The sequence below is a fragment of the Hemitrygon akajei genome, chromosome 11, assembly GCF_048418815.1.
Source record: "Hemitrygon akajei chromosome 11, sHemAka1.3, whole genome shotgun sequence".
Lineage (NCBI taxonomy): Eukaryota > Metazoa > Chordata > Chondrichthyes > Myliobatiformes > Dasyatidae > Hemitrygon > Hemitrygon akajei.
In genome coordinates, this window is record NC_133134.1 from 118099144 (window position 1) to 118113073 (window position 13930).

Here is a 13930-nt window from a genome sequence, read left to right on the forward strand (position 1 = left end):
GTGCACTGTTCTCTCTCTCGCTGCAATGTGAGCACACCAGTTAAAGCCACCTCTCGTGTCCTTGCTTTTAATTAATTTGTAATTAGTTGTGCACAGACACAACAAGTTGGTGATGAGTATGCACCTGAATGTCAGAAAATATCACGGTCTGCACCAACAAATAAAGGACAAAACAGCAAACGTTAAACGGCATGAGAAAGCAGAAGGACCCATGAGTAACAGTGAAAGACACACTGAATTTAAAGTGAAAGTAACAGGAGAGTTGACAAATTTGACAGTGCTAATGAAGGCTGGGAGTTGAATACTGAGAGGGTTGAACTGAATTGTAACACCAACAACGTGGAAGCCCCTACACTACTTAGCATAACGGGCACAAGAACACAGTCTCTTACGCAACTTAGGAAATGCAGCAAAGCCAGCAAGCAAGACGTTCAATGAGATTATTACAATTTTACAAAATCACTTCAGAATCAGGTTTATTATCATCGGCATGTGTCGTGAAATTCGTTAATTTAGCAGCAGCGATACATAATATAGAAGAAGGGTGAAAAGTAATAAATAAATCAATTACAGTATACAGCTATTGAATAGATAAAAAATAGTGCAAAAGCAAATAACAAATATTTAAAAATATAGGTCGTGTTCACAGGTTCAATGTCAATTTAGCAATCAGATGTCAAAAGGGAAGAAGCTGAGTGTGTGCCTTCAGACTTCTGTACCTCCTACCTGATGACAACAGTGAGAAAAGGGCATGCCCCGGGTGCTGGAGGTCCTTAATAATGGACACTGCCTTTCTGAGACACCGCTCCTTGAAGATGTCCTGGGTACTTTGTAGGCCAGTACCAAAGATGGAGCCTAGTAAATTTACGACCCTCTGCAGCTTCTATCAGTCCTGTGCAGTAGCCCCCCCCCCCCCATACCAGACAGTGAGCCTTAAACCGCTTGTAATAGCTGAGAGATTTAGATTTCACAAAAAAAAGTCAAAAGATGAAAGCATTTCGGAATACATTGCAGAACCGTGCAAACTTTTCTAGTACTGTGACTTTAGAGATGGACTTTCTGATGCATTAGGGGACAGGCTTGCATGTGGCATGCACAGCCAAAGCACTGAAACGAGGCTACTGGCAGAAAGAGACCTAGAATGGGATTGGCCATTGTAATATCATTAGAGACTACAGCAAAGGGTGCAGCAGAACTACAGAAAAGAATTAGGATCCCTCCCCCTGCACCAGCTCCTTAGCCACCTGCTGAACAGGCCATGTACATATTTCTCACCTTACTAGCGTAAGGCACAGGTGGTAATCCCAAGATTATAATCCTGGAAGTCCTGCTTTTTAACTCTCTACTTAGCTCCTTAAAATCCATTTGTAGGACCTTATCACTGCAACTGCCTTTATCATTGCTACCTACATGGATCACAGTCTCATCCTCCCCTCTCAGAATAGTCTGTACCCACTGCAAGATATTCTTGACCCTGAAACCTGGAAGGCAATACACCACTGAATGCAGCCACAGAAACATCTGCCCATGCCCCGCTATTATCCAGTCCCCAATCATTATTGTTCTGCATGACTTCATTCTTCCCTTCTTTGCCTTTAGATAATTTACATTACTGCCAGCTAATGCTGGTTCCCAGTAAACCAATCTCTGTTAGGTAGATCACCTGATCTAACAGGTAGATCACCACCAAGTTCAGGAAGTTACTACCCGACAGGCTTCTGAATCAGCAAGGATCATTTCATTCACTGCTACTCTGAACTGATTTGATGATCTACAGACTCACTTTCAAGGACTCTTTACAGCTCATGTTTTCAGTATTAATTTTATTTGCACCGTCTGTCTACTTTTGCACGTTTGTTTTTGTCAGGTTCTGCATAGATTTTGGTAAAATTCCATTGTAGTTCCTTTCTTCTTGCAAATGTTTGCAACTGAATCTCATGGCAGTATTTGGTAACATTCACTTACTTCCATAATAAATTTACTTTGAACTATCAACTTTCAACTTTGACACATGATTGACAAAATTATTGTTGCTTACAATGTTAGTGTCCAAAATAGTGTAAGCATAGAGCACAAAAATGATTACATTTATTAGTAGTAAATTGAAAAAAAAATCTATCAGTATATGGCAGTACTCTCTTCTACAACCTGTCAAAATATTCTTTTTAGGTGTGCCAGCTTTAGATAGGGATATTAGTGACAGATTGCTGTTATTGCTCATTAGTATATGTAAAACTCCCATCATTGACAGGAGCATTTATTAGCTAGAAGAGACTTTTCTAAAAAGTGAAGTGGCGAACTGAAGTTTTAAAACTGGATTGGAATGTAGGTGAGATGCCTGAATAGAACACACGTCCGGCAGTTTGGAATTCATCCGGACCTCAGGAGCTCTTAGTGTGCAGTTTTCAAGTTCCAGCTGTTAACTGCGTGGGTTTAGATCAGGTGCTCTGCCTTCCTCGCACATCCCAAAGGTGAGCAACCAGGTTACTCCTTAATATGAGCTGTTTCTTACTCGGCAGGATAGGCAGCAGGAAGGTGTTGGTGTTGAAGGAATTCTACAGATGTTGCAAATCTTGAGGGTGGGGAGTTAGTGGGTAGGTGAAAGAGAGATAGGTTATGGGGAGATACATTGGGACTGATACAAGTTCTTCGAAAACCCCTCTTATGTTACAAGAAATATGAAATTTAATCCAAGTGCTAACAATATGTGCAGCTTGGATCAATTTTTATCTTTCTGAAATTATTTTAGGAATGTTATAACTGTTTCAATAAAGATCTGGTTTATGTCAATAATTTTTTTGAAGGAAAGTTCAAGAGTTTTCCTGTCAGGGAAAAAAAAATCTTTTTTAGCCTCCTCAAAGGTTTTGCTAAATTGCCATGCATTTACCTGGGAATGGAGCAGAGATGATGACCAATTTACATTTGTTCATTGCAGTTAAAAACATACTCTTTGCTTACTCATAGTTCCAGTAGTGCAGATTTTTAGGTCCTTCAAGATGAAACTAGAGAGGGTTGTAGACACAGCTCAGCAGATCACATAACCTGTTCACAACACACTAACACCAAATGTTTGAGTTTGGAATGTGGGAGAAAACTGGAGCATCTGGGGAAAACACATGCGGTCAAGGTGAGACCATACAAACTCCTTAGAGATGACAGCGGGAATTGAACCTGGATTTTACAGCAGGCGCTATGCTACATGCCCAAAATACCCCAAAGATACAGAAACCTAAAGCACGTACCACCAAGCTCAAGGGTAGTTTCTACTCACTGCTACTGTTATACTGTTATAACTTCTGCTCACTGTTATAACGGACTTTTGAATGTTATAGATGGATCTCACAATCTAAATTGTTATGATCTTGCACCTTATTATTTATTGCACTTTCTCTGTAGCTGTTCCGCTTTATTCTGCATCAGTTATTGTTTTACTTGTTTTACCTCAATATACTGTGTGATGAATTGATCTGTATGAACAGCATGCAAGGCAAGTTTTTGTTGTACCTCAGAAATAATAACTATTTCCAATTCTATATCTTCACTTAACAGACAACCACATTTTGTGGGACATGAGGCATTTAAAGAAAGCAGTCAAAGTCAAAGTTGAATATGAATTTATTATTAAAGTACGTACGGTATATGTCACCATATACTACTTTGAGATTCATTTACTCGCCGGCATTTTCAGGAAAAAAAAACAATAGAATTCGTGAAAAGCATACGTAAACAAAGAGTGGCAAACACCCAATGTGCAAAAGTAGACAAATTGTGCAAATGAAAAATAAATGAATTGTAGAATCCTTGAAAGTGAGTCTGCAGGTTGTGGAATCAACTCAGAGTTGAGGTGAGTGAAGGTGTAAAGTAATAACTGTTCCTGAAGCTGCTGGTGTGGGAGCCAAGGCTCCTGTACCTCCTGCCTGATGACAGCAACAAGAAGCAAGCATGACCTGGATGGTGGGTTGTTTGATGATGGATACTGCTTTCTTCTGGCAGTGCCGCCTCTAGATGTGCTTAATGGTGGGGAGTCCTTTGCTTGTGAAGGACTGGCCTGTATCCATCACTTTCTGAAGACTTTTCAGTTCCTGCACATTGGCGTTTTCATACCCGGCCATGATGCAACTCTATCAGAGACTTCCTACCTTTTACTCTTTGCCTTTCCCTCTTCTATGCAATGTAAGCAAGCTTGATTTCTAGCATTTCCCAATGCTGGTGAAATCCCGTGGTCCTGAAACACTGACTCTCTTTCTCTCTCTACTGTTGCTGTCTGATCCGCTGAGTGTTTCGACCAATTTAATTTTCTGTTCTATCAGTAAAAACAGTTGTGTTTTGAAAACAAAATCAGAAAATGCTGGCAATACTCAGCAGGCCAGGCAACATCATGGAAAGAAAGAACGATGAGGTTTCAAGTCATCCACCCAAAATGTTAATGTTGTTTTAATTTCAGATTTCCAGCATCTGCATCATTTTTAAGAATCCCTTTGCATGTTTTATGTGATATTAATCCTATATTTATTAAACAGTTTCACAATTTACCATAAAAGAATTATAACTCACCGACTGATTTCCTTGTCAATCATTCAACCAGTAATTTTAAATTCCCCACTCTGCCCCAGTTTGATCAGCTAACTCTAACTTCAATAGAGCTGCTTGAAAAATAATAATGGGACTGTCTAAGCAAGGTATTGGACGACTTCTGGCATTCACGTCACTGTCTTCCTGCTGTCTCACAGGCAGCAGGAAATCAATTAAAACTACCAAAAAAGTTCAGTGTTTTTGATGTTACAAACAAAATGGAATAAGTAGCAGCAGGAATGGGCCATACTGACACCCAAGCATGATCCTCCAGAGAAGTGGTGGGACAACAAAGCAGTGTAGCAGATGAAGCCTCGGTCTCACATTTCCCAATTCCTGGGTTCTATCTATGAAATTTGTGAAGTTTGTACAGGCAGGAGGAACAAATGAAGTTGATCCCCTAGTATGCAAATTCGTGAGACCAGAGTTTGGGGTCTTGTCCTCAGCAAGCCCTGAGTCCAAGGAATGCAGGTCAGACCCTCAGCTAAGGATCATTCATTGTCATCACTGATTCCTGGGTCGAAACCCTTGATTGAAGCCTGAAGTTTGATCAGAAGTCCAGAAGTTGAGGCCTGATGGCCGAAATTCAAAAACTGTGAATCTCTGCAAATTCACTGGGGAAGTTGAAGGCCCAATATTTGTGAATCCATGAGTCCGGTGCAGGTTAGAGACTGAAGATGGCCTGTCCTGGGGACAAAGGACTGTATATGTGCAAGGCGGGTGAGAGGGGGGAACGGAGCTTGTTTTGTTGTTTACAATGTTCTGTGTTGTTGTGTTGCATTGGTCTGCATGCCCTGTTGGCACTGGAATATGTGGCGATACTTGCTGCCTACTCCTACCACATCCTTGGGTTGTTGGTTGTTAATGTAAACAGTGTATTTCACTGTAAGCTTTGATGTACATGTGATAAATAAATCTGACATCTGAAGTCTGAAATCCTAAACTCAGATGCTGAAAGTTCCCCTTGGGACTGCAGGGTTTCAGCCCGTTCTGGCTAACTTCCACAACCTGAAGATGTGCTGGTGCATTAACCTGATGACTATAATTTCTTCTCCTTTAGATAAATGACACAAGAATCACAGAAGAGTTGACAGGCACTTTGGAGAAAGCTCATTGCCAAGATACAGTGAAATAAGCATAGGAATGGGATTTATGGGATTGCTCTGATGACTGCTAGCATGGATCCAATGGGCCAAATGGTCTCATTCAGGATTGTAAGAGAAATCAGACCATTCCTGCTGACTGCCCTTGATTAAACTATGCCGATCTAGGTAATTTTTTATTCCCCAATAACTTGCTTATTATCAATGTTAGTCTGTCTGGCCTTAAGGTTTCTCCATCTGTCAACGTCTCCCTTCTTAAGAAAAATAGATTTAAGTATTAGATTGAATGTTTTACCAGTAGATGATAAATGGGGAAATTGTAGAGGAATGTACCATAATTGGCATGCAGAATATAATCTGTTGAGAAACAAAAACTCCAGGAGAATTGAAACCCTTCAGTGGCTAATTAATGAAGTGCAGGATATTATTGAACTAGAAGCTTAGAATATGGCCAGACGAGAAGCAAGCTAAATTGTTGGAAGAGTTTCAGGAAACAAAACAGTCAACCAAGCAATAGAGTTCTAATGAAAGGATCTGACTTGGAACATTAATTCTGTTTCTCTTTCCATGCAAGTTGTACAACTGCCAACTCTCTCCAAATTTTCTATTTTCATTTTATAATTGGAAAAGAGAGGTAATGTAAAATACTGAAGCAAACCACATATAAAACAAAATTGTAGTATCTATTTATATCTGCAAAGAGAGGAGGAGAGTAGATTAAATGAATGGGGTCTTCAAGAAGAGGCGGCAAGAGAATTTGTAAAAGAGCATAGTGGAACATTACATAAGTATTCTGTGTCAGTCAGTTGTCACTACAGAAAACAGAATATAGTAAAAATATCAGTGAAGTAAGGAGTTAATGTTAAAAAGATATCTAAAATAATTGATATCATTGAAGAGAAGTCAAGACAATTTAAATCAAATAAATTCCTTAGAATTGATAGCCTGTGTCTGACTATTTTATAAATCTGTCTGCACAAACAGCACACATTGACTCTCTTCCAAGACTCCATCATTTCTGAAAAAGGACAACTTCCAGCTGACCTGATGGTACCCAACGTGACATTCATATTCCGGAAAGGAGAAAAGGCAAAAGATGGGAAATTCTAGACTAGTTAGTCTGATACCAGTTGTTAGCAAAGAAACAAAATCCATCATTAAGGGTGAACAAATTACAATCTAGTTGGGCAGAGTCGGCGTGATTGTATCAACAAGAAATTATACAAGGTGCATCTAAGAAATTCAGAATCAGAATCAGGTTTATTGTTGCGGACCGAAGTCATGAAATTTGCTGCTTTGTGGCAGCAGTACAGCACAAGCATGACAAATGACTATGTTACAAAAATAAATAAATAAATCCATTGCACAAAAGAGGAATAATGAGGTACCATTCATGAGTTCATGGAACGTTCTGAAATCTGATGGTGAAGGGGAAGAAGCTCTTCTGAAAACATTGAGTGTGGATCTTCAGGCTCCTGTACCTCCTCCCTGATGTAGTAATGAGAAGAGGGCTATGTCTCAGATGTTGAAGGTGTGATATTTTTGAGGAGGTGCTAGCAGGATGGATAAGCAAAATGTTACAGAATCACATTGCATAGAAACAGACCCTTTGGCCCAATGGATACTTGCCAAACCTTAAGAATCCACTCACACTAATCCTTTTTATTCTCCCCACTTTTCCATGGACTAGATTTGACAAATTTCCAAAAAGGCACATAGGTCCAATAGAAATATTTTCAAAAAGGATAGTGTAAAGAATTTTACATTAAACAGGTGTTCACATGATTGGAGGTGACTTTCTAAATGAAGAGTTGGGACACATACAGTAGATCATTTTTCAGATTGGAGGGCTGTTCCACTTGGGAATTGCAGGAAGTTTGCTGATGGTACAAAATTAGGTGGAAAGTGAAATGTGAGGAGACTGCAGGGCATCTGCAAAGGGATTGAACTCAGCATCTATGGAGGGAAATAAACTGTCGACTTTTTGGGCATGATGGGTTTAGGCCTGAAACATTGACTGTTTATTTCCCTCCATTTAATTTTAATCTTAATTATGGAGAAGGATAGGACTGGACTCAGGGTTGAGATTTTTGATTGGAGAAAGGCTAACTTTGAGGAGATGCGAAAGGATTTAGAAGGAGTGGATTGGGACAATTTGTTTTATGGGAAGAATGTAATAGAGAAATGGAGGTCATTTAAAGGTGAAATTTTGAGGGTACAGAATCTTTATGTTCCTGTTAGGTTGAAAGGAAAGGTTAAAAGTTTGAGAGCCATGGTTTTCAAGGGATATTGGAAACTTGGTTCGGAAAAAGAGAGAGATCTACAATAAATATAGACAACATGGAGTAAATGAGGTGTTCGAGGAATATAAAGAATGTAAAAAGAATCTGAAGAAAGAAATTAGAAAAGCTAAAAGAAGATATGAGGTTGCTTCGGCAAGTAAGGTGAAAATAAATCCAAAGGGTTTCTACAGTTATATTAATAGCAAAAGGATAGTGAGGGATAAAATTGGTCCCTTAGAGAATCAGAGTGGACAGCTATGTGCAGAGCCAAAAGAGATGAGGGAGATTTTGAACAATTTATTTTCTTCGGTATTACCTAAGGAAAAGGATATTGAATTGTGTAAGGTAAGGGAAACAAGTAGGGTAGTTATGGAAACTATGATGATTAAAGAAGAGGAAATACTAGCGCTTTTAAAGAATATAAAAGTGGATAAATCTCCGGATCCTGACAAGATATTCCCTAGGACCTTGAGGGCAGTTAGCATAGAAATAGCAGGGTCTCTGACAGAAATATTTCAAATGTCATTAGAAACGGGGATGGTGCCGGAGGATTAGCGTATTACTCATGTGGTTCCATTGTTTAAAAAGTGTTCTAAGAGTAAACCTAGCAATTATCGGCCCGTAAATTTGACATCAGTGGTGGGTATATTAATGGAAAGTATTCTTAGAGATGGTATATATAATTATCTGGATAGATAGGGTCTGATTAGGAACAGTCAACATGGATTTGTGCATGGAAGGTCATGTTTGACAATTCTTATTGAATTTTTGGAAGAGGTTACTAGGAAAGTTGATGAGGGTAAAGCAGTGGATGTTATCTATATGGACTTCAGTAAGGCCATTGACAAGGTTCCACATGGAAGGTTAATTAAGAAGGTTCAATTGTTAGGTATTAATATTGAAGTAGTAAAATGGGTTCAACAGTGGCTGGATGGGAGATGCCAGAGAGTAGTAGTGGATAACTGTTTGTCAGGTTGGAGGCCAGTGACTAGTGGTGTGCCTCAGGGATCTGTACTGCGTCCAATGTTGTTTGTCATATACATTAATGATCTGGATGATAGGGTGGTAAATTGGATTAGTAAGTATGCAGATGATACTAAGATAGGTGGCATTGTGGATAATGAAGTAAGTTTTCAAAGTTTGTGGAGAGATTTAGGCCAGTTAGAAGAGTGGGCTGAAAGATGGCAGATGGAGTTTAATGCTGATAAATGTGAGGTGCTACATTTTGGTAGGACTGATCAAAATAGGACATACATGGTAAAAGGTAGAGCATTGAGGAATGCAGTAGAACAGAGTGACCTAGGAATAATGGTGCATAGTTCCTTGAAGGTGGAATCTCATGTGGATATAGTGGTGAAGAAAGCTTTTGGTATGCTGGCCTTTATAAATCAGAGCATTGAATATAGGAGTTGGGATGTAATGTTAAAATTGTACAAGGGATTGGTGAGACCATATTTGGAGTATTGTGTACAGTTCTGGTCACCGAGTTATAGGAAAGATGTTAATAAAATAGAGAGAGTACAGAGAAGATTTACTAGAATGTTACCTGGGTTTCAGAACCTAAGTTACAGAGAAAGGTTGAACAAGTTAGGTCTTTATTCTTTGGAGCGTAGAAGGTTGAGGGGGGACTTGATAGAGGTAATTAGAATTATGAGGGGGATAGATAGAGTTGATGTGGATAGGCTTTTTCCATTGAGAGTAGGGGAGATTCAAACAAGAGGACATGAGTTGAGAGTTTAGGGGAAAAAGTTTAGGGTTAACACGAGGGGGAACTTCTTTACTCAGAGAGTGGTAGCTGTGTGGAACAAGCTTCCAGTAGAAGTGGTAAAAGCAGGTTCAATTTTGTCATTTAAAAAAAATTGTATAGGTATATGGACAGGAAAAAAATGGAGGGTTATGGGCTGAGTGCAGGTAGGTGGGACTAGGTGAGAGTAAGCGTTCGGCACGGACTAGAAGGGCCGAGATGGCCGTTTCTGTGCTGTAATTGTTATATGGTTATATGGTTAATTTAATTTAATTATGTTTATATTTCTTATTGAAATCTATAGTATATTTTATGTGTTGCATGCAGTGCTGCCACAAAACAAGTTTCACGACATATGTCAATAATAATAAACCTGATTCTGATTCTAATTCTGCATGACCTGCTGAGTTCTTCCAGTATTTTTGTGTTTTGCACAAGATTTCCAGCATCTGCAGTCTCTCTGGTGTGTTTTGGCAAAGGCAAGGAGTCTTGTTGAAATAATACGCAGCTCTGGTGAGACCACTTTGGGAGTAAACACTGCAGTTTTGGACTGAAGGAAGGATAAGCTTTCCTTAGTTCAAGGGTTCCCAACTATTCTTTATGGTATGGAGCCTTAACCAAGGGACCCCGGGTTAGGAACTTGAATTCTTCATTAGATGGAGTAGCTGCCTGTAGAGGAAGACTGGCATATAGACACTTGCATTTCAAAGAGTGTGAGGTGATTCCATTTCTAGATAGAGGTTTCTAAAAGAGCTGGAAAGGGTTGATGTAGGGGGATGTTCCCTCAAGCTGGCAACCCCAAACCAGGGCACAAACCTCATGTAAGGGCTGAGTTATTGTATTGGAGGGGTTGTGTCTGCCACATGCCCATTACCTGGTCGAAAGACATACCACCTGCCAATCAAGGTTTGACCCCTCCTCACCCGTCAATGCACACCTAACCATTGGCCCCTTTAATTAGCCCTGTAATTAGCCTTTGAAATCAGCTTAACTCGGCTGGCACCGAGCCATTGGCTTCCCTGTGAATTACCTGGGCTGGACTCATCAGCCCTGCTGCACTATAAAGGAAGTCACATGTGCTTGACCCACTCTCTTTCTGGCTATCTCCAAGGGACCACCCTGCTGTTGGTGAGTTGTGCATTGAATAGGGTTGTAAGTGTGAGTATTGTCCCTAAACGGAAGAGCTGTGCCTGCATAAATTCAAGTAAGTGTGTGTGTGTGTGTGTGTGTGTGTGTGTGTGTGTGTGTGTGTGTGTGTGTGTGTGTGTGTGTGTGTGTGTGTGTGTGTGTGTGTGTGTGTGTGTGTGTGTGTGTGTGTGTGTGTGTGTGTGTGTGTGTGTACTTTCTTCTCACATGATTTTCCCACGTTTGTTATTAATTGTTCACGTGTGTTTTATTGCTGATCCGACTGCTGTAAATTGTGCGTGTGTGTGTGTTGCTCCTGTTGCCATTTTCCCACGTTTGCTTTCTGTAAATAAAATCCTTTACTACCAAGGCTGTATGTCCAAAGTCCTTGGCTGTGAGACCTTTCGAATCTGTTTCCTCACTCACAATAGTTGGGGAGATTTTTCTCGTAGGGGGTTGTAATAGTTTGCATTTCTCTTCACAACGATATCATGAAGGCTCCCATCTAACCCTCTTATCGATTGTTTGTCCCACTTCCATCAGGGAAGATGTTACACAGTACCCATGCCAGGACCATTAGATTCAAGAACAGTTACTACCCCCAAGCCGTCAAACTGATCAATGCCTCCACCCGTTAACTCTCCCACCACCAGTACATCCACATTAGCCCCTCCTGCATCTGTAATTACATACGGTCAGTCTACTTATATCAGCTAATCTTGTGTGTATGTGGCCACATTGTGTTTTATAGGATTTCTCTTATATTTATATTGTGTTTTTAATGTGTTCTTTATGCTTGTTATTTTTTATACTGCATTGGATCTGGAGAAACAATCAATTTGTTCTTTACTGAATTAAATTGCTTTGAAGAATAACAATAAACAATCTTGACTCTTCAGTCCTGTGAGCTGCCTATGCCTAGTGATTGAGTATCCTCAGTCTTACGACCAACAGAAATGTAGTTGTTGAAGGAATCAGAAGAGATGGGGTTTAGGAGGGGAAGTGGATCAGGATACATAATCAGCTTTGGCCTCTTTGAGTCATGGATCAAATTGTCGTATTGCTTACTCCATTTTTGTCTTTTTTTCTTATGTTGTAAAGTTTCCCAGTGTTTAGAAATTAGTGCAGTGAAGTAAATGATAGAACATTTCAGGCTAATGAAGTTTTCTGGGGCAGGTAGGACCTGTACAAGAGAGACGGGTTACACCTGAACTACAGGGGGACCAATATCCTTGCAGGGAGGTTTGTTAGTGCTATTGGGGGGGTTTAAACTAGATTTGCAGGGGGATGGGAACCAGAGTGCCAGAGTAGATAGTGGAGCGGGGGTGAAAATAAATGATTTTAAAGTTTCATGCAAAGTCACAAATAGAAGGGTTGAGTGTGGTGGTAATAATCTTCTGAGGTGTGTCTAATTCAATGTGAGGATTATTGTGGGGAAGGATGATGAGCTGAGGGCGTAGATTGACACGTGGAATTATGACATTGTAGCCATTAGTGAAACTTGGCTACAGGAGGGGCAGGACTGGCAGCTCAATGTTCCAGGGTTCCGATGTTTCAGACGTGATAGAGGCAGAGCGATGAAGGGTTGGGGGGGGGGGGGGTGGTGGTAGCACTGCTAGTCAGGGAAAATGTTACAGCAGTGCTCAGGCAGGACAGATTAGAGGGCTTGTCTACTGAGGCCATATGGGTGGAGCTGAGAAACAGGAAAGGTATGACCACATTAATGGAGTTATATTATAGACCACCCAATAACCAGGCAGAATTGGAGGAGCAAATCTGCAGAGAGATAGCAGACAACTGTAGGAAACATAAAGTTGTGATAGTAGGGGATTATAATTTTCCACATATTGATTGGGATTCCCATACTGTTAAAGGTCTAGACGGGTTAGAGATTGTAAAATGTGTTCAGCGAAGTTTTCTAGATCAACATATACAGGTACCAACTAGAGAGGATGCAATATTAGATCTCCTATTAGGAAACGAGTTAGGACAGGTGACGGAAGTGTGTGTAGGGGAACACTTTGGTTTCAGTGATCATAACACCATTAGTTTCAACTTGATCATGGATAAAGATAGATCTGGTCCTTGGGTTGAAGTTCTAAACTGGAAAAAGGCCAAATTTGAAGAAATTAGTAATGATTGGGACAGGTTGTTCTCTGGCAAGGATGTGATTGGTAAGTGGGAGGCCTTCAAAGGAGAAATTTTGAGAGTGCATAGTTTGTATGTTCCTATCAGGATTAAAGGCAAAGTGAATAAGAATAAGGAACCTTGGTTCTCAAGGGATATTGGAACTCTGATGAAGAAGAGAGAAATGTATGATATGTATAGGAAACAGGGAACAAATAAGGTACTTGAGGAGTATAAAAAGTGCAAAAAATTCTTAAAGAGATCAGGAGGGCTAAAAGAAGACATGAGGTAGCTTGGCAGTCAAGGTGAAAGATAATCCAAAGAGCTTCTACAGGTATATTAATAGCAAAAGGATAGTAAGGGATAAAATTGGTCCTCTTGAAGATCAGAGTGGTCAGCTATGTATGGAACCAAAAGAAATGGAGATCTTAAATGTTTTTTTTTTGCATCTGTATTTACTAAGGAAACTGGCATGGAGTCAATGGAAATAAGGCAAACAAGTAGTGAGGTCATGGAACCTATACGGATTGAAGAGGAAGAGGTGCTTGCTATCTTGAGGCAAATCAGAGTAGATCAATCCCCAGGACCTGACAGGATATTCCCTCAGACCTTGAAGGAGACTAGTGTTGAAATTGCAGGGGCCCAGGCAGATGTATTTAAAATGTCAGCATCTATGGGTGAGGTGCCGGAGGATTGGAGGATAGCTCATGTTGTTCCGTTGTTTAAAAAAGGCTCTAAAAGTAATCCAGGAAATTATAGGCCGGTAAGTTTGACATCGGTAGTAGGTAAATTATTGGAAGGAGTACTGAGTGATAGGATCTACAAGTATTTAGTTAGGCAGGGACTTTAGGGAGAGTCAACACAACTTTCTGCATGGTAGGTCATGTTTAACAAATCTATTAGAGTTTTTTTTGGAGGTTACAAGGCAAGTGGATGAAGGGAAGGCAGTGGATGTTGTCTACATGGACTTCAGTAAG

The 13930-nt window shown here is 40.1% G+C and overlaps 1 protein-coding gene and 1 long non-coding RNA gene across 3 annotated transcripts in view; one reads left to right on the top strand and one right to left on the bottom strand.

Annotated features, from left to right (window-relative positions):
- The window catches only part of LOC140735960 (solute carrier family 12 member 5-like), a 1160378-nt gene that overhangs the window by 743349 nt on the left and 403099 nt on the right, over positions 1 to 13930 (bottom strand). The gene's annotated exons all lie outside the window — the stretch shown is intronic.
- The window catches only part of LOC140735178 (uncharacterized), a 55473-nt gene continuing 52307 nt past the window's right edge, over positions 10765 to 13930 (top strand). The window contains exon 1 of the long non-coding RNA XR_012100710.1: positions 10765 to 10829. This is a non-coding gene — a long non-coding RNA (uncharacterized lncRNA). The remainder of the gene's footprint in view (positions 10830 to 13930) is intronic.